Source organism: Mesocricetus auratus, unplaced genomic scaffold (genome assembly GCF_017639785.1).
Source record: "Mesocricetus auratus isolate SY011 unplaced genomic scaffold, BCM_Maur_2.0 Super-Scaffold_100676, whole genome shotgun sequence".
Lineage (NCBI taxonomy): Eukaryota > Metazoa > Chordata > Mammalia > Rodentia > Cricetidae > Mesocricetus > Mesocricetus auratus.
Window position 1 is genome coordinate 179966612 of NW_024429266.1, and position 18374 is coordinate 179984985.

Consider the following 18374-nt stretch of genomic DNA (forward strand, 5'->3'; position numbering starts at 1 on the left):
ATGACTCATCCCAAGTCTCACCCATACGGAATTTAGATAATACAGAGTGAGTACCTCTTACCTAAAATGCTGGAACCAGACGTGATTCAGATTTTCTTTTCCTTTGTTTCTTTGTCTTGTTTTGTTCGGAGGGTGAGTTGTTTTTAGTGTTTTCGAGACAGGGTTTCTCTGTGTAGTTCTGGCTACCCCTAGAACTCACTCTCTGTAAACCAGACTGGCCTCGAACTCAGAGACTCCAAGTTCTAGAACCAAGTCTGAACACAGTTAATTTATTTCATATATACCTTTTTCAGGAGATATGTCCTAAAAGTCATTTCATACAATGCTTTTAATTTTAGCAAAAAGTAAGGTGAAAGATGCCACCTGTGATACCATGTTAGTGGTCGAAACATTTAGCTTTTGCAGCATTTTGATATTTATGATTTAATAAAGCTACTGGAGATCAAAATGCAAAGGTAGCCACAGCCATAGAGCCAGGCAGTGGTGATATATACCTTTAATTCCAGCAGCCATACTAGTTAGCCATAAAAGCCAGGCGGTGGTGGCACACACCTTTAATCCCAGGACTCAGGAGACCAAGGCAGATGGATCTCTGTGAGTCAAAGGCCACCCTAGACTAAAGAGTAACAGAATAACAGAGTCTAAAGAGTAACAGAGCTCACACTTTAATCCCAGCACTAGGGAGGTGGAGACAGGAGTGATATGGCTGGCTGGGGAAAGGATTATAAGGCAGGAGAAGATAGGAGCTCAGGGATTGCAGTCTGAGGCTTGGTGGAGAGCAGTGCAGTCATTATTGCACTCTGAGGATTCGTGGAGACAGGATCACTCATTTCAGTCTGAGGTAGAGGTAAGAGCTAGTGGTGGGCTGCTTTGCTTTTCTGATCTTCTACCACAGCATTTCAGATTTTTTTAAAGGATGTTTAACCTCTTTTTGTTTGCTTTAATTTGGGGAATTTTGTTTTTTAGTTGTTGTAGTTTTCTACCTCCTCCTGGGGTGAGACTCTCACTAGACTGGTCTTGAATTACTGAGTTCAAATGACACCTTACAAACCCTCAGTCTCCCAAATGCTGGAACTGCAGGCCAGTGACACCACACCCCGTTTAACCTGTATTTAGTTAGGTAATATTTTGGATTTAAAATTCATGTGAACATGAATGGTCTGTTGGAATGGATAGAATGCATTTTTCATTTGAGAGGAACATAAATCTGAATGATCTGGAGTTGTATTGAATTAGGTTCCTTTGAAATTCAGATTTTGAAATGTTAATCTTCAAAGAGGTCATCTTCGGTCTGTGGTGTGGCTGCACTAACCAACTAATAGAGACACTATCCAAAAAGTTTTTTTAAAAAAACTGAATATACAGGCCCATGCCTATAGTTGAGCACTCTGGAGGCTGAGACTTCAGCATTAAGTCTGTGCTATGTAGTGAAGCCCTGTCTTAAATTAAAATGAGACTGAAAGGGGCCTAAACGGCAGCGTGGATTTGGGAAAACAATTTGCAAATCCTATCTCTTCCATATCTAAAACTCAACAATAGGAAGACAACCCACATTCAAAGGATGAAAGAATAATCTAAATAGATATTTTCCCAAAGATATCCAGATAGCCAAAAAAGAACTGAGAAGTTGCCCAACATCGTTAATCATTAGAATTAGTTCTAGGCCAGGCAGAGAGATAGAGCAAAACACCGTCTCAGCACTGAGGAGGCCTAGGTGGCCAGATTACCGTGAGTTTGAAGCCAGCCTGAGCTACAGAGTGAGACTCAGTTTCGAGGACAACAGAGGATGTAGCTCAGTGGCAGGAGGACCTAGGTTAAATACCCAGTGCTAAAATCAATAATAACAGCAAGGGGAGGGGGGACTTTCTAAAAAGCTATGCGCACCACTAATATATATATCTCATATGGAAACTTAGTATATGGTCCTTTCTTGCCTGTGGGCAGATTGGAAATAGAGTTTTTATTGTGGGTGACCACACATACAGTTAAAATTAAGACCTATAGCCAAGTCACTTGGGAGGAAGACAGAATCAGGAGTTCAAGGCCACCAAAAGTACAAAAGACCCCTACATTTAAAAAAAAAAAAGTAAATGTAGCCCATGGTTCTGTAATCCCAGTATTCACAGGGCTGACAAAGAAGATCTAGAGTTGGAGGCCAGCACGGGCTACATGGTAGACTGTCTTAAAAAAATAATAATAATAAAACAAAAATTTAAGATGGTCTGTTACCAAACTAGGTAGAAAGATGATTATAAGAGAGAAACTCAAATGTTTGCCAGAATTTCTGAAATTTGGACCAGAGAGTTTTGGACCAGCTCAGTGGATACAGATGCTTACTGCCAACCCTGACAATGTTGAGTTCAATCCCCAGGATCCACACCGTAAAAGGAGGAACCAACTCTTCAAGTTGTGCTCTGACTTCACCTGCATGCTGTGGCACCTGTGTCCACACCCCTCTCCACAAAATCAGTAAATGTAATAAATATTTAAAATAATTACTAATCTTTCAAACTTCAATTACACCAGGCAGTGGTGGTGCACACTTTAAATCCCAGCACTCAGGAGGCAGAGGCAGCAGGATTTCTTTTGAGTTCGAGGCCAGCCTGGTCTACAAAGTGTGTTCCAGAACAGCCAGGGCTGTTAACACAGAGAAACTCTGTGTCCACACAACAACAAAACAAAACAAAAAAAAAACCCACTTAAATCACATTAGATTCATCTAAGAACAAGTAAAGTAGAAGATTCAACTACAGAAGGTATCTAAAATGCTGAACAAAGAAATAAAATGGAAATGTAGGCTAAAGCCACACAAGAACTAGGTGTAGTGGTGTAGTTCGTACTCCCTGAGACTGGATTCTGAGACAGAAGGCAAGGTCTACTTGGCTATAGAGAATGTGGGCAATTTAAAAAGTAAAAAGAGGGTAGAAATGTAGCCTAGTGGTGGGGTGCTTACTTAGAATGAATGAGAACCCAGATTCAAACAGTACCGTAAAAATATTATCAGTTGTCTTTGGTTTTTTGTTTGTTTGTTTGGTTGGTTTTTGGTTTTGGGTTTTTTTTGGTTTTGGTTTTTGGGGGTTTTTTGTTTTTGGTTTTTGGGGGGTTTCGAGCAGGGTCTTCTCTGTGGCTTTGGAGACCCAATTGTCATTTCTTTGGGTTGATATAAATGTCACAGGCTGGATAGCTTAAAACAATAGAAATTTATTGTTCCACAGCTCTGGGGCTGAGGAAATGGCTCAGTAGTAGAGCTCATGATTAGTAAACATGAAGCCCTGGGTTTAATGCCCAGCTTCTAGCACTTCAGAAACATTCTGAAGTACCAGCAGGGTCATGTCCCTCTGAAACCTGTAGGGAGGTGCCTTCCTGCCTTTTCCTGGCTTCTGGTGATTGCCTAGAAATTCTTAACATTCCTTGACTTGCAGTTCCTGATTTCAGCCTCTGCCTCCTTCACATGCATTCTCCCTCTGGATGTTGAATGTCTTCTGTGTTTGCTTTTAGAAAGGATCTGCTATCCAGACCAGCCTTGAATGCCTAGACTCAAGTCAGGGTCCCATCTCACCCTGCTCTAGCATCATCCTTTTCGCTTCCATTTTGGTTTTGAAGCTAGATCTTTTTAAAAGATTTATTATCTTTTTTTTTCTCTTTCTTTCTTTCTTTCTTTTTTTTTTTTTTTTTTTTTTTTTTTTTTTTTGGTTTTTCAAGACAGGGTTTCTCTGTGGCTTTGGAGGCTGTCCTAGAACTCGTTCTGTAGACCAGGCTGGTCTCAAACTCACAGAGATCCACCTGCCTCTGCCTCCTGAGTGCTGGGATTAAAGGCTTGTGCCACCAACGCCCAGCTCAAAAGATTTATTATCTTTAATTGTGTGTATATATGGTAAAAAGTAGTGTGTTATGGAACTTGAGAATTGACTCCATGGTTAAAAGCACTTGTTCTTGTAGAGAACCTGGGTTCTACTTCCAGAATCCTCATGGAGGCTCACAACTATCTTTAACTGCCAGGTCCAGGGGATACAATGCCCTCTTCTGACCTCCACAAGCACACATGTAAAAATAAATAATTAATGTATATTATAATTGAGTTTACAGAGGCTGAAGAGATGGCACAACAGTTAAGAGCTCTGGCTGTTCTTCTAAAAGACCCAGGTTCAATTCCCAGCATCCACTTGGCAGCTGACAACTAACTGTCTGTAACTCCAGTTCCAGAGAATCTGACACCTTCACACAAATACACATAATTTTTTTAAAAGGTGAGGGGCAGCTGGAAAGACGGTTCAGATGTTAAAGGCTAGGCTTACAACCAAAACATATAATTGGGTTTACTAAGGTTACAAGTGGGTTTGGTGGTTTGGTTTGGGTTTGTTGTTGTTTTTCTTTTTTCTTTTCTTTTTTTCTTTTTTTCTTTTTTCTTTCCCTAAACAGGGTTTCTCTGTGTAACAGCCCCAGTTATCCTGGAACTCACTCTGTAGAACAGATTGGTCTTGAACTCACAGAAATCTACCTTCCTCTGACTCCCAAGTACTGGAATTAAAGACATGTGACAACACACCAGGCCTATTTTCAGGGTTTTTAAAAATGATTTTAAGGATTTATTAGTTTTATGTATTTGGATGTCTTGTCTACAGAAAGATCTGTGCATAGATGCATGCAGTGATTGTGGAGGCTAGAAGGAGACGTTAGCTCTAGAGCAATGGAGGGTTGGGAGCCACCCTGGAAGAGCTGCCAGTATTCTTAACCACTGAGCCATCTCTCCAGTCCCTGATTTTTTTTTTTATTTTAATGAAGCAAACCTTCATTAAGGCTTACATTTTGGCATGGAAATGCTTTTCAACTGACTAAATTCCAACACCAAAAAAAGAGAAATTATGACACCAAAATTACCTCTCCCCTAACCACTTTAGGACAGATTACTCTTCAGAGTTTGTTTTGTTTTGCTAGACTTTTCCCACACAAATCTGTGCAGGTTTTCTTTCTTTTTTTTTTTTTTTTTTTGTTTTTTTGTTTTTTTGTTTTGTTTTTACGAGGCAGGGTTTCTCTGTATTGTTTTGGAGGCTATCAGTCCAGCCCAGCCTCGAACTCACAGAGATCCGCCTGCCTCTGCCTCCCAAGTGCTGGGATTAGAGGCGTGCGCCACCACCACCCGGCCTGTGCAGGTTTTCAACATCAGAATTCTTAATTCTAATGGAGAGAACAGACTTAAAGCAAAATGTCATCAAATCTCCTGGATTACTATTCAAAAATGAAGTCCACCTTACAAATTATTTCTGGAAATAGAACAAATCGAATCATTAGGATCTATGCTCATTACAGATCAGGCTGTTACAGTTCATTGACAACTTTCTCAATGAAACATTTAATCAACAGTACACTTAAAAGTCAAACTATTCTAACCATTTCAAAGCAAGTCGACCCTGTGTTTAGAAACACTCAGAATTTTACATTCATAACTAGAGAAAGAACAAAACACTGCATCCATTCAGAAGCTGTTTAAAAACTACTGTGAGAACAATAAATATATACTTCAGTCAAGTTTTCTCTTTTCTGAATTGCTTAAATCCCACAGTATCAGCCAATAAGAATCCAGCTCTTTAAAGTTTATATTTCTAATCCATTCCCATTAAATACTTTTGTTTCATCCATTCATGGGTTCTGCCACCTGGCTATCTGAGGAAGCTGGGTAGGCGGTCATTCATTTGAGCATGTAAATGACATGGTGAAAGGAAAGCCAGGATCGGGTGAAGTCTGACAGCTCACATACATCTTAGGATCACAGAAGGTTTAAGTCACAAGATGGAAAAGCCGTGGGTTCTCCTTTGAACCCACTACACAGTGGCAATTGGTGACCATAACTTCTAAAAGTAACTTTAAAGTGACTGTACTTAGTGAGCCTGCTTTGCTTAGTGGCAAGCCCTTTTATGGGATTACTTAACAAGCTAGAAAAAGTGTGGCTCTCCAGTAGAGCATGGTTTCTATAAAGTTCAACAACACCTTAGTCTACTAATTCTCCAGGAATCCTCCCTGCTAGTCACCGAAGGAGAGTTAATTAATCTTTGAGACAGTCAGTTTTGTTATTTATCGTCTAAATGAGCTCAAGTCAATAAAAAAGAGGCCACATCCCAGGCCCTTAAAAGAAAATTAAGCCCAGGACCCATCCCCTGCCTGGGGACCTGTGGTATAAGATTAGTACATAAACCCACAGTGCAACAATGCATTGCCTTAACTTGGAAAGGTTTGGAGTTTTTTATTTATTTGGTTTGGGGTTTTTTTTTTTTTATCCTAGTGATTTTGGGGGGGGTGTTGGTTTGGGTTTGGTTTTGTTTTTTGGGGGTGGGAAGAGAAAACACCATGGTGCAAGGACTATTATTAAAATGGCAATACACAAATAAGCAGTCATCTTATGAGCAAACCACTTTTTAAAAAAACTAAATTGCTAGACAGGGGGTGATGGTGTGCGCCTTTAATCCCAGCACTTGGGAAGCAGAGGCAGGCGGGTCTCCGTGAGGCCAGCCTGGTCTACAAAGTGAGTTTCAGGACAGTCAAGGCTATTATTACACAGAGGAAACACTGTCTCCTGTGGTCCCAGATGGCTAGCTGATGCCAACCTTTAACAAGGGTGAAAGCCTTGCCTGGGGGGGAGTTTTGGATGATATTTCCAGAAATATGATACTGTGCATAAACAGAATTGAGGTGTTTTCACAAATGTCGTAAAGTTTCATATAATTGTTTTCTATGTTTTTCCACTTCACAGCAGAAGTGGCATAGAACACCCAAACAGAAGAGAGCTTGCATGCAAGATACCAAACTCCTTCATAATGATAATGCATCCACTTCAAAATGATTGCATCATCATTACATACAGGTGTTGGGGTCCAGATGCTTTGTATTTCTTTCCTCAGGCACAAACCTTGACCCAGAAATGGCCCTGTGACTTTGGAAAACTGCAGGCATGAGACAGAGCCTAGGGGGAATGTTCTCTGGGGCAAAAGAAGGCCGAAAGGACAGAGAAATGCAAAGGAAGAACTCCGGTAAGAGGGTAAAAGTGAATATTTGCAGAGAAGCGTGGGAAGAAGAATTCAGGTAAGGGGCCAAAGACACTGTTTGATCAAGCTCTGCTTACAGTGCTATCTCTAGTGACCAAGTAAACAATGGAAAAATAAAAATTAGTTATTCTGGAAATAAACCCAGAGTCTTGTTCTCTATCTTTGCCTTCTTTTCTGGATCCCCATGATGCCACAGTGTCACTGACCCTAGCATCAGGACTTTGTACAGCTTACAGACAATGTTCTGAAAAGCACAGGCCCAGTGTCAGCACCCAGAACACAGCCACCATCTTCTGTGGGTTTTTTTTTCTTGCATTTTTTTCCTTTGTTTTTCCTAACTGCTGCTGTTGCTGATTAAGATCCCTGGTGCCAGGCTGGACATAGTGGCACATGCCCATAATCCAGCACTCCGGAAGAATACATTTTAATCATTAAATAGCATCCTGGCAGAGTGCTGACAGCCTTCAGTCTTCTGTGCTGAAGAAAGCATTGTTTGGGGTTAGCAAGATCACTCCACAGATAAAGGCATTGCCACAAGTTTGAGGACCTGAGTTCTATCCCCAGGGCCCATATGGTAGAAGAAGAAAACCAACTCCAGAAAGCTGTCTTCGGACTTCCACTTACACAATGTGAAGCATGAACATAATCAAATGTAATTTTTGTTGTTGTTGTTGTTGTTGTTGAGATAGTGTCACAATATGTGACTAGCTGTCCTGAAACTCACTATGTAGACCAGACTAGCCTCGAACTTACAGAAACACTTGCCTGCCTCTGCCACCCAAGTGCTGGGATTAAAGGCATGTGCCACCATGTCTAGCCATAAACTGTAATATTTTTTTTAATTTTATTTTCCAGTTTAAATTTAGATAAGAAACGAGGTTGCTTCACAAGTCAGTTCCAGGTCCCTCTCCCATTCCCTCCCCTCCTCCCGTGCCCTCCCCCCAACCCCCCCCGTTATCCCCTCATTTCCCCAGGGAGGGTGAGGCCCTCCATGGGGGTGTGCATAGTCTGTCATTTCATATAGGACAGGGCCTAGACCCTTCCCCAAGAGTTCAGGGTGAGAGTGCACCTCACATTGTTCTATGGGAGTCCAAAGTCCGTGTGTATACTTGGGATGGGTACTGATCTGCTGCCCAAGGCTCAATAGATTCCCTAGGCCTCTTCACTGACACCCAGATTCAGGGGGTCTTGATCAGTCCCATGCTGGATTCCCAGGCTTATGCCTGGGATTCAAGAGTTAACCTTTGTCTGGTCAGCTGTTTCTGGAGGTTAAACCAGCCCAGTCTTAATCCCTTTGATCATCAGTCCTCCCTCTCTGTTACTGGCTTTCTTGAGTTCAGCTCAGTACTTAACCAAGGGAGTCTGCCTTTTCTTCGATCAGCCACTAAATAAAGTTTCTGTTTCCCAGACTCTCTGGCCATAGGATTGTAGGCTGGCACTCCCCAGACCTATGTCTAAAATCCATATATGAGAGAGTACATGCCATGTTTCTCTTTTTGTGACTGGGTTACCTCACTCAGGATGGTTTCTTCTAGTGTCATCCATTTGCCTGCGAATCTCATGATTCCATTATTTTTTTCTGCTGAATAGTACTCCATTGTGTAGATGTACCACATTTTCTCTATCCACTGTTCGGGTGAGGGACATCTAGGTTGCTTCCAAGTTCTGGCTATTACAAATAAAGCTGCTATGAACATAGTGGAACAGACATCTTTGTTGTATGAATGGGCATCTTTTGGATATATGCCTAAGAGTGGAGTTGCTGGGTCTTGTGGTAGGTTTATTCCCATTTTTCTGAGGGATCTCCATACTGATTTCCAAAGTGGCTGAACCAGTTGGCACAAACTGTAATATTTTTAAAAGAGGCTAAAAGGATAGCTCAGCATTTAAGAGCAGTGGCTATTTTTCAGAGGACACAGATCTAATGTCTAGCACCTACATGGCCGCTCACTACCATGTGACCTCCAATTTAGGGGCCTCTGATGTCCTCTTCTGGCCTCTGTGGTGCCAGGCACAGAAGTGGCACACAGACATACATGTGTACACAAATAATAATTGTAAGAATAACAGTAATTAGCAAGAGAATATTCTGGGCAGAGGTAGTGCACGCCTTTGATCCCAGCACTCAGGAGCCAGAGGCAGGTGGATTTCTGTGAATCAGAGGTCAGCCTGGTCTACAAAGCTAGTTCCAGGACAGCCAAGGCTACACATAGAGAAACCCTGTCTACAAAAACAAAAACATAAAAATTTCCATAAGACTAACCAACAGCAAACCACAGAAATATCAAATTAAAATCTCATTTCCCACCACCACCACTGAAGATTGCTCCAGCTGTGTTACTAAAACTTAGTTTCCTCTTTTTTAAATGTTTTTTGGTATAAATTTACTGGGTTTTGTTTTGTTTTGTTTTTCTTAGAGCTGGAAAGACTGTTCAGCAGTTAAGAGCACTAAATGTTCTTCCAGAGAACCCACATGGCAGTTCACAACCATCTGTGACTCCAGGATGACAGGGTTGTTAGTTTGTTTCTGCTTTTTTTGTTTTGTTTTGGGGGGGAGGTTGCCTGTGAAGACAGAAGAGGGCACTGGATTCCTGAAACTGGAATTACAAAGGGTTATGAGCTGTCATGTGGACATGGAGAACCAATCAAGTCCTCTGCAAGAGCAGCAAGAGCTCTTACCCACTAAGCCTTCTCTGCTACCTATATTAACTTTGTCAAGAGCTGTATTAGTCTGCTTTCTATTGCTGTGATAAATCTTGACTAGAAGCACCTTTGGGAGGAAAGGATTTATTTGACATGTATCTTAGATCATAGTCCATTGAGGGAAGCCGTGGAAGGAACTGAAGCAGAAGCCATGGAAAATGCTGCTTACTGACTTCCTCCTCATGGCTTGCATAGCCTACTTTCTCATACAGTGCAGTAACCTACTTATGGTGACATCACCCACAGTAAGGTGGGCCCTCTCACATCAGTCAATTAAGAAAATGCCTGCCCTACAGCGTGGCAGTGGTGGAGCACGCCTTTAGTCCCAGCAATTGGGAGGCAGAGGGAGTTAGATCTCTGTGAGTTCAAGGCCAGCCTTGTAGACAGAAATTTCTGTCCTGCCCGGTCCTTCAGCCATTCAGTCACAAATAAACACAGAGAGGCTTATATTAATTATAAACCGTTTGGCCTATTGCACAGGCTTATTACTAACAAACTCTTACAACTTAAATTAACCCATAATTCTTATCTATGTTTAGTCACATGGCTTGGTACCTTTTCTCAATAAGTTATTCTTATCTTGCTTCCTCTGCATCTGGCTGGTGACTGTATGTCTGCCTTTCCTCTTCCTAGAATTCTCCTAGTCTGGTTGCCCCACCAACTGGCCAATCAGCGTTTTATTAAACCAATATGAGTGACAAATCTTTACAGTAAACATGGGCATTATCCCACATCACAGCCTGGTCTACAGAGCGAGTTCCAAGACAGCCAGAGCAACACAGAAAAACCCTGTCTCAAAAGACAAAAAATAATAGTACATGTTTGAACCCTGAAATCACACCAGAAGTTTATATTATTGGTTTATTTCAGGAGGGGGCTTTAATACAGGGTTTCATATATCTCAGGCTCTTGATGCTTCTGCCCCCACCTCCCCGTGCAGGAATCACAGGTGTGTGCCACCACACTCATCTCTAGACCTATGAACTCTAACTGTGCTATTGTAAAGTTTAGTCTTCCTGTCAGCCACCTGGGCCCTGCCAAGCTGTCTGAACCCCCAAATAACACATAGGACACTATAATAATTATGAAGCTGTTGGCTGTTTGTTTGGTTTCTTATCAGCTAGCTCTGATTTGATTATTAACTCATAATTAAAATATATATTTTATAAGAACTTATCTTTTTAAGGACGTACTCCTGAGTGCCCTTTGTTCCTGGGAGATCACATGGCAAGAGCTCTCCTCACTACAATTCCCAGAATCCTCCTAGACTCCTAGACCTACCTATCTTGTTTCCCTATTGGCCAACAGTGCTTTATTCAAACCAATCAGACACATATTTACAGAATGACGTCTCCCAACAGTGCTATGGCTACTCTTTATGAAGATTTCCCTATTACTAGCTATATTAGTCACTTTTCTCTTGCTGTGATAAAACACCTCAACCACAGCAATTTAAGGAAGGAAGTTTATTTGGGCTTACAGTATCAGAGGGATAGAGTCCATGATGGCAGAGCAGAGGCATGGCAGCTGGAGCTGGAAGCTGAGAGCTCACATCTTCAAAACCCAAACACAAAGCAGAGAGAGCCAAATGCAAGCAGGGCTGGGCCTTAAGCTCTCAAAGGCCACCAGGGACATATTTATTTAATCATAGTCAAACCTCCTAAACCTCACTAGACAGTGCCACTAACTGGACCAAGTATTTAAATGCCCAAGACGATGAAAGACATTCCTCATTCAAACCATCATACTAGCCTATTCTTGTAGTGATGTATTATTTATGATTTATTAATGCTTGCCTAAGGATTCAGAAAGCAAAATCAGCCAAAAGCCATGGAAGCTAGGCACACACCTTTAATCCCAGCAGCCAGAAGCTAGGAGGTGGTGGTACACATCTTTAATCCTAGGACTCAGAATTAAGAGATGACAAATCTCTATGAGTCCAAGGATGCCCAAATCTACACTAGAGTGAGTCAGTCTAAAAGAAAATTATAGCTCACACCTTTAATCCCAACATTAGGGAAGTATATAAGACAGAAGCAAGGTCTCAGAGAGGCATTCGTTCTCCAGCCACATTGAGAAGACGCAGAAATTTGAGATTCATGCGTGGATCAGCCCTTTCAGCCTGAACTAGAGGTGGGAGTTAGTGGCTGGCTGCTTTGCTTTTCTGATGTTCAGCTTGAAGCTTGAACCCCAATACCAGTCTCTGGGTCATTTACTTATCATACAACAATCATTTATTGCCAAATTCTTTTGGAGACAGACTCTTACTATATAGCACAGGCTAACCTGAGATTCACTAGGTAGCCCAGGTGACCTCAAATTCATGGTAATTTTCCTGCTTCAGCCTCTCAAGTCCTAGGATTACAAGAACTCGATACTGTACTTGGTTGGTCTTTCCAAGTCTTTACCGATGTTTTGTCATTCTTTCCTCAGTGGAAGGTGGTGAATCAGGTATATGGTTTGTTCACAGGCATGAATTTGTTTTTTGTTTTGTTTTATTTTTTGTTGTTGTTGTTTTGTTTCTTGGGTTGTTTGTTTGTTTGAGACAGGATCCCATGGAGCTAAATCTAGCTTTGAACTAGACCTGCAAAGTTCTATGTTTGTAAGCACGCACAACCACACCTGGCCACAGTTTTGTTTTGCTTTGTTTTGTTTTATGAGACAGAGTTTCTCTCCATAGAGAACTATGGCTATCCTGGAACTTGCTTTGTAAACCAGACTGGCCTTGAACTCACAGACATTCGATTTTCTGAGTGCTGGGATTATAGACATATGCCACCACCACCCAGCCTGGCCACAGGTTTTTGTTCTTGGGGTTTTTTAATGTGTGGGAGAGCTTTGTCTGATTGAGAGTATACACTACTTTCCTGTCTGGTACCTGAGAAGGTCCAGAGAGGATGATCCTCTGGAACTAGAGTTACAATGGTTGTCATGTGGGTGCTGGAAATAAAGCCCAGGTCCTCTGGGAGAGCAACCAGGGCTCTAAACCACTGAGCCATCCTCTAGTTCCACGGATGTATTATTAGTGTTTAGAACAAGGGTAACTCAAGAGAAGACCTAGTAACATGAGAGATATGGTTTGCTTGGTTTTAGTTTGTTTTTAAGGTGCTGAGAATCAAACTGAGGGCTCACATCAGCAAGTGGTCTACTAAGCTACACCCTTGCCCTGAAAATTATATACTTAAATAAATAGGGTATAAGCTGGAGAGATGGCTCAGTACTTAAGAGGACTTGTTGCTCTTCCAGAGGACCCAGATTCAGTTCTCAGCATCCACCTGGCAAACTGTACCACTGCCATCAAGCAGAAGACAGAGACAGGAAAGAGCAACAAAACTACCCTATCTGCCCACCCACCCCAACAATAGGACAAAGTCTTGGAGCCTTGCCAAATTACTAATAACTACCCTTCTGCCCACTCACCCCAACAATGGGACAATGATGATGCTTAAGGAAAATGCTTGCACCTCCTGAAGCCAACGCCTTCCTGCCACCGAAGAACCCCACCCACCTCCATCTTCCGCACAAGAACCCTGAATCACCACATTCATTCTGTCCCACCCAGATCCTTCCAATTGAGCCTGTCTTGCATTGAAGATCATAGGCCTAGCAGCCATTTCATTTCCTGGCACAATTTGTTAGTATTCTGTGGTGGGTAATAATTTTACAAAATGATGCATTGCCACCCCCATTCCACAGGTTCTCACATTGTCACTTTGATATTCGGTCTTTGAGAGGGAAGACTATGTTTTCTTTGGAGACTAGATAATCGGAGGCAGTGCAGCTTTCTGCTTTTTTGGAATGCTGGCTCTCCATACCCAGTCATATGCCAGGAAAAACTCGAGGCAGCCTGTGAAGAAGCCCATGCAGAGAGGAACATGGACTGAGCCCGGAACTCAGCTGCACTCTGGGCCAGGAGCCAGCACTTCCTTGCCAGCCATGGAGTGAGCTGGCTTGAAAACCAAATCTTGCAGCACCCACTTACACCACAGAGTGAGAGGTAAAGCTGCCCAAAGCAAGATTCATGAGCAACAGAAATGACGGCACACTCCTAACAAAGGAGTGAATTAATATGCATGAAACCCATTTTACCAAAATGACACTTTTTGGTACATTTATTTTGTGTGGTTTTATTTATTTATTTATTTATTTTTGGGTTTTTCGAGGCAGGGTTTCTCTGTGGCTTTGGAGGCTGGTCTGGAATTAACTCTTGTAGACCAGACTGGTCTCAAACTCACAGAGATCCTCCTGCCTCTGCCTCCCAAGTGCTGGGATTAAAGGCATGTGCCACCACTGCCCAGCAAGTGTGGGGTTTTTAAGCCTCTGTGTGTGTGTGTGTGTGTGTGTGTGTGTGTGTGTTTGCACATGAGTGCAGGTATCTGCAGAGTCCAGAAAAGTGTGTCAGATCCATTGGAGCTGGAATTACAAGCAATATTAAGACAATCATTGTGGGTGCTGGGAACTGATCTCAGATCCTCTTTGAGAGTAATCTGCATTCTTCTGAGCCCTCTCTCCAGCCCCAATACTATTTTTTAAAGACACATGGTCTTTAGGTCACTTGGTAAAGTGCTTGCCTTACCTGAACTTGATCCCCAAATCCACACAAATGCCAAGTGTTGTCACACTCTAGTATGATTCCAGTGCTGAGGAGGCAGAACCAAAGACAATCCCCAGATGAACTGCAGACCAGTGAGAGTCCCTTTTTCAGAGTGTGGACACTATTCCTAAGGATGATGCCCAAGGTTGCCCTCAGACTGCCACAGGCAGCCACCCGCATGTGCACCTTCGTATTCACATACACTAACATACATGCATGCATACATTACATATATAAAGAAAGAGGGAGATTGTCTTTGTTGATTAGGTTGATCAGCAATTCTCCTGCCCCAGGGCACCAGCAATTCTCCTGCCTCAGTACCACTTTGTTCAGGTATCTCAGTACCTGGAAAAATTCTAATTTTGTCGTTGTTTTAAAAGATTTATTTATTTATTTTGTTTTTCAAGATGAGGTTTCTCTGTAGATTTGGAGCCTGTCCTGGAACTCATAAACCAGGCTAGCTTCAAACTCACAGATATCTGCCTGCCTCTGCTGCCAAGTACTGGGATTAAAGGTGTGCACCACCACCACCTGACCTTATTTTTAATTTTAATTGTGTATATGTGTATTCAAGAGGGGAATGTGTACATATAAATGCAGAGGTACCCAAGGGGTCAGATTCCCCTGGTGATACAGTTACAGGTCATTATGAGCTGCATGATGTGGGTGCTGAGAATTGGACTCAGGTCCTCTGCAAAAGTAGTATGAGCTCTTAACGACTATCTTAGGGTTTCTATTGTTGTGAAGAGACACCATGACCACAGCAACTCTTATTAAAGGAAAACATTTAGTAAGGGTGGCTTACATTTTTAGAGGTTTAATCCATTATCATCATGGTGTGACATGGTGACATACAAGCAGACATGGTGCTAGGGAAGCAGCTGAGTGTCCCTACATCTTGACTTGTGGGCTATAGGAAGTGGTCTGAGACACACTGGGCATGGCTTGAGCAAAGGAGGCCTCAAAGCCTGTCTCCACAGTGATACATTCCTCCAACAAAGCCACACCTCCAAATAGTGGCACTCCTTGGGGGGGGCATTTTCTTTAAAAAAAAAAAAACACCACAACCACAGCCATTTCTTCAGCCCCAGTATTTTTTTTTTGGAAGATGTATTTATTAATTATGTATTCAGTAGTCTGTCTGCATGCATGCCTACAGGCCAGAAGAGGGCATCAGACCTCATTATGGATAGTTGTGAGCCACAGTGTGTTTGCTAGGACTTGAACTCAGGACCTCTGGAAGAGCACTGCCTGCTCTTCCAGAGGTCCTGAGTTCAATTCCCAGCAACCACATGGTGGCTCACAACCATCTACAATTCAATCTGGTGTCCTCTTCTTGCATGTAAGCAGAACATTGTATATGTAATAAATAAATAAATCTTAAAAAAAAAGAAAGGTGGGTAATCCCTGGTGCCCCCTAAGCTCAGCAAGGTGTCTAGGGCTCAGTCTTCACAGATACTATATATTAGGATGTGCCTGATGAAGAGTTCTCAGGAGATAAAAAGTTTTGAGAGCCATTCATGGTGGTTCTGTAACATGAAAATAAAGACCCAGAGACAGATATTGGGGTTCAAACTGAAGACCAGAGAAGCAAAACCATCAAGCCAGTGTATGTTACCTCTACCCAGCTGAAATGGCAATCCTGTCTCCTTAAATCCTCAGAGGCAAAGCTCTCAGTTCCTGTCTCCTCCTCCTTATATTCTCCTGTCTTCACATTCCAAGTGCTGGGATCAAAGGCGTGAGCTCTGGTACTCTTCACTTGTGTAGCCCAGGATGGCCTTGAACTCAGAGAGATCCATCTGTCTATCTCCTGAGTCCTGGGATTAAAGGAGTATGCCACACCACTGTCAGGCCTCTATGGCTTGCTAGTGTGGCTATTGGGATTAAAGGTGTGTATCACCATTACCTGACCTCTGTGACTTGTGGCTAGCTTTGCATTCTGAACCCTCAGGCAAGCTTTAATAAATCATAAATAATATATTGCCACATGGTTCACACCTGTTAATCTTATTACTGGAGAGACTTGATGCAGGAGGATCACTGCAAGTTCAAGGGCAGTCTGAGCTAGAGTGAAACTAAGTAAAAATAAAAAAGCCAGCTGGGTAGTATGAAGATACTTCTATTATCTGAGGACTCAGGAAGCAGAAGTAATGTTATGGTGTCAAAAACCAGGAGCTATCAGGCATTGGTGGCGCACACCTTTAACCCCAGCACTCAGGAGGCAGAGGCAGGTGGATCTCTGTGAGTTCAAGGCCAGCCTGGTCTACACAGCGAGAGCCAGGATAGGCTCCAAAGTTACACAGAGAAACCCTGTCTCGAGAAAAAAAAAAAAGCAGGAGCTAACACCAAGAAGTTGCAAAGTGTGGAAAACAGTACAAGAATGGAGTCATGTGAATTCTGAGTGCTTGTAAGGAAACAAGAGTCTTGTGACCTCAGTTTCTTCAAAACAGAACTGTTCTTGGAATGTGATTTTGTGCTTCTCCCAGGTGTAGCAGACAGGAGTGAACTTTCTTCAGCTGTTGTTATTCATAGAATCTATGGAAAACATGTTTTTTGCCACTTTTGGCTTGTCTTTGTGATTTAACGCCTTACTCGGTGACTCTTCTTAACCCTCAAAATATAAACTGTCTGTCGGTGCTCTGAATAAGAGACTTTGGTTTGCTTCATTTTTAGCTTCTCAGGTTCACTCTGCCAACTAGAATGGTAAACAATGACTTAAACTGGCTAGTCAGACTTGTCTGACCTCCACATGCTGTAGCATGTACACACACACACACACACACACACACAAGCACTTATCTGATCTCCAATGCTGTGGTGTGTGCACATACACATAAATGAGTGTAAAAAAACAAAAACAAAAGTTTGGCAAAAAACTAAGAAGAAAATTTGGGCCAGTAGTGGTGGTGCACACCTTTAATCCCAGCACTGGAAGTCAGGGGCAGGCAAATCTCTGTGAATTTGAGGCCAGCCTGGTCTACAGATTTAGTTCCAGGACAGTCACAGCTATTCAGAGAACCCCTATCTCGAGGAAGGAAGGAAGGAAGGAAGGAGGGAGGGAGGGAGCGAGGGAGAGAGGGTGTGAGGGAGGGAGGAAAGGAAGAAAATAGAGAAAATTTGACATTAGAAATTTAAAGCTAAATGATCAATTCATTAATTTGCCCAAATACAAATTTCATACTCCTTAGACAACTTTAAACTTTATTCCCAGAACTGAGAAGCTAGGAAATACACTATAGGTAAACGTTGTATCAGTTTACTGCATCAGAATGGATTCAATGTAACAGGATGTTTTCATTCATGAGGAAGTTAGTTATTGGAGTTTCTGTTCTTTGTCTCGCTTGCTTTCTCTCTCTTCTCTCTTTCTCTATCACACACACACAAATAAATGTGAAAAAATAAAAACAACATTTATCTATTTTCTGCCTCCAAGGAACACACCATCAAAGATAAATATAATCTATTCTTTAATTAGCTTTAAATGTCAACACAGCCAGTTATCTAAGAGTAAAGCTTGGATTAAGGCCCAGATAAAACTGACCTGTCTTGATTATTAGTGGATGCAGAAGAGGCCAGGCCACTTGTAGGCAGTACTATCCTTAAACAAGCCGTCTTTGTTTTATAAGAACACTAGCTAAGCATGTGTCAAAGTAAGACAGAGGGCAAGCTAAAAGCAAGCAGCGTTTCACCATGGGTTTTGCTTCAGGTTCCTGCTTGAGTTCCTGCCCTGACTTCCCTTAATAGGTTATGGCCTGAAAGTGTAAACCAAACAAATTTTCTTTCTACCCTGTCTTAGTTAGGGTTTCTGTTGCTTTGAAGAGACACCAAGACCACGGACACTCTTATAAAGGAAAACAGTTTCAGAGGTCCAGTCTACTATCATCATGGCAGGACACAGGGATGTGCAGGCATGTATGGTGCTGGAGAAGGAGCTGAGATTTCAACATCTTGATCCGCAGGCAGCAGGAGACTGTGTGCCACATTGGGTGTAGTTTGAGGATATGAGACCTCCAAGCTGCCCCCACAGTGACACACTTTCT